This window comes from Triticum dicoccoides, chromosome 6B (assembly GCF_002162155.2).
Source record: "Triticum dicoccoides isolate Atlit2015 ecotype Zavitan chromosome 6B, WEW_v2.0, whole genome shotgun sequence".
Lineage (NCBI taxonomy): Eukaryota > Viridiplantae > Streptophyta > Magnoliopsida > Poales > Poaceae > Triticum > Triticum dicoccoides.
Genome location: NC_041391.1, coordinates 689,892,686 through 689,896,198, shown reverse-complemented (window position 1 = coordinate 689,896,198; position 3,513 = coordinate 689,892,686).

Below are 3,513 nucleotides of genomic sequence, written 5' to 3'. Positions count from 1 at the left end.
TAAGCGGGGGCGGCTCGGGGTTTGTGGATAGTGGAGCATCGGAAACGTAGAAAGAAAGCATGAACCTCTTCCTATTCCATTATCAACAATGAGGAGTGACTCCCTCTCAGTTCCTTATATATCGAGAAGAGGTGACCTAAGGTTCTTGGTCATCGTAAATCACATATTGAATCTAGAGTTTTGCATTTCTTGCTTCCTTGAAGGTTTTCACTCCTCCTCTGACGCTTCTACTGGATTTATTTTTCTTTAGAAGAAGCGCACTGCATTTCTGCTATTCTCATGGGGTTTTGGTTTCACCTGTGTATGTCGGCATTCTTGGCGTGGTGGGATTTTTGGCTCATGTATCATTGTTCTAAGTGATAAAGCATTGTCTTTTCCTTCAAGAAAAACAACTCTGGTTAAGGACAGGAGCTTGTTACCGTGTTGCATGCTATTGTATGCTACTGTCGTGTTCGCCGTGGGTGATGCTCTCTAAGTCGCGCCTTAGTGCATCCATTAGTTTTTTGAATTTTCATCAAAATTCATGTTTGTATGGGAAAGATTAAAAGGAAGACAAACTACATGCAAAAAACCAAATTGTTTTTCGCTGGATTTTTGTATTTTTTTACTTTTAATGAAATTTGGCATGTACTTGGATTTTCATATTTTTCAGGTTCATTACCTTCTTCTTTTTTGGTGGCGACATTGCTCTAGTTGCACACATACATTTGTTCCTACTTTTATGGATGTACAGACGACATTTATCCTACCAAATATTGGATGTACACATGAATGCAGCACCATCCGAGGCCGTACCCACAATCACGCTTTATTAGAGAATCCAACCAGCTTTAATGAGGTGGCTGCACGGCTGGGCCAGTGAGGCTGGTCTTGGGCGCGATCGCTGTGCTGGGCCTTGAGGGTCACGCGGCCCACACAAGCGAGCAGGGGAGGCTTGGTCGTCGTTCTCCTCGAACCAGGGCATTGGCAGGAGGTGGCTTGCGGCGGCGCTGGAGGCAAACTCCGACGGGGACGGCGAGGGGCGGTGCAGATATAGCGCGGGAGTGGTGGGGATAGGTTTCCCGCGGCCAGATCCGAGCATGGACGACTCGTGGGGCGGCTGTGGAGTTCCTGGCATCCTGAAGAGAGAGAGATGTGATGAAGAGAGAAGAAGGAGGACACTAGTAGAAAAGAGGGCAATGGTCCAGGCCGGGTCAGCCCATTAGTCCCGGTTCAATTCAGAACCGGGATCAATGGGGGCATTGAACCCGGTTCGTGAGCCCCGGGGGCCGGCCGGGCCACGTGGACCATTGGTCCCGGTTCGTCTGGACCTTTTGTTCCTGGTTGGTGAGACGAACCGGGACCAATGTGCCTTGGTCCTGGCCCACCACCATTGGTCCCGGTTGGTGGCCTGAACCGGGACCAAAGGCTTCCCACGAACCGGGACCAATTAATTGCCTATATATACCCCTCGCCCTCGAGCAGAGCACTCTCACTGCTCTGTTTTTCGTGGCCGACGAGGAGAGAGCTTTATGGTGCTCTAGCTCACCTCCTATGCACACGAGGTGTTCGATGGAATGCCCGAGCCACACTACTTAAGCTTTCTCCTCTCCAAGCTCGACCTCCAAGCTCCATTTTCCTCAATATTTGTCTAGGTTTAGCGGTACGTCATGTCCCGTCCCCGTCTTCACCGCCGTCGATCGCCCGCGCCGATCTCGTTGCCGGCACCACTGTGGTGAGCCTCTTGTTCTTATCTTCTTTCTGAAAGGAAAAAAATTCTTACTTGTATGTTTATATAGATACTTGTATAATTTTCTTAATTTTATTATTGCATCTTATATAGTGCGATGGTTTTGATATCCGCCCCCGTCGGACCTCGTCCTGTCTATGATTCGGATGTGGTATATATTATCTTTTCATAACTATTGGTTCATCTATTGTTTATGACAATTATGCCGACCAACGTGACATATATTTTATTTAACTAGGAGGTTGTTGAACCGGAAATTCCAACCGACCCTATTGTCGAGAAATTTAGTTGAAGAAGAAAACAATTTCTTGAAGGAAAAAATTAGAAAAATTAAGGAGGAGAAGATGATATTGGAGTTGCATGTTGCGGATGTCGTGGATGATCACAAGATCAAGATGGATGCAATGCGCTTGAAGATTACAAAGATTAGAAAATATGCCATTCATACCGAGGCTTGGTATCATTATGCCGTTGGATCAGTTGTTACATTGGTTGCGATTATGATCGCATTTGTTTTCGCATTGAAATGTTTTACATAGTTTCAATGTATGGTTTAATTAATTTAGATGCTCTGTAGAGCTTTATGTTGTTAGATGAGAACTATGTATGTACTTTGGTTTTAATGTGATGATGAACTTCTATTAATTTGGTCACTTAATTATCTATTCATGATGTTCTGTAATGATTTTTGACACACTTAATTATATATAATGCATGCAGATGAACCGGCAATGGATGTACGGTTCAAGACACACCTCCGAGTACATTAAGGGCGTGCATGAATTTCTCGAAGTGGTTGAGGCAAACAAGCAGAATGGTTTTATGTGTTGTCCATGCCCTATATGTGAGAATACGAAGTCTTACTCTGACCGGAAAATTCTTCACACCCACCTGCTTTACAAGGGTTTCATGCCACACTATAATGTTTGGACGAGGCACGGAGAAATAGGGGTTATGATGGAAGACGATGAAGAAGAAAAGTACGATGACAACTATGTGCCCCCTGAATACGGTGATGCTACTGAAGATCAAGAGGAACCAGACGATGTGCACGATGATGCTGCAACAGGCGAAGCTGCTGAAGATCAAGAGGAACCAGACGATGTGCCTGATGATGATGATCTCCGCCGGATCATTGTCGATGCAAGGACGCAATGCGAAAGTCAAAAGGAGAAGCTGGAGTTCGATCGCATGTTAGAGGACCACAAAAAAGGGTTGTACCCCAATTGCGAAGATGGCAACACAAAGCTCGGTACCGTACTGGAATTGTTGCAGTGGAAGGCACAGAATGATGTGCCTGACAAAGGATTTGAGAAGCTACTGAAAATATTGAAGAAGAAGCTTCCAAAGGATAACGAATTGCCCGACAGTACATACGCAGCAAAGAAGGTCGTATGCCCTCTAGGATTGGAGGTGCAGAAGATACATGCATGCCCTAATGACTGCATCCTCTACCGCGGTGCGTACAAGGATCTGAACGCATGCCCGGTATGCGATGCATTACGGTATAAGATCAGACGAGATGACCCTGGTGATGTTGACGGTGAGCCCCCCAGGAAGAGGGTTCTTGCGAAGGTGATGTGGTATGCTCCTATAATACCACGGTTGAAACGTCTGTTCAGAAACGGAGAGCATGCCAAGTTGATGCGATGGCACAGTGAGGACCGTAAGAAAGACGGGAAGTTGAGAGCACCCGCTGACGGGTCGCAGTGGAGAAAAATCGAGAGAAAGTACTGGGATGAGTTTGCAAGTGACCCAAAGAACGTATGGTTTGCTTTAAGTGC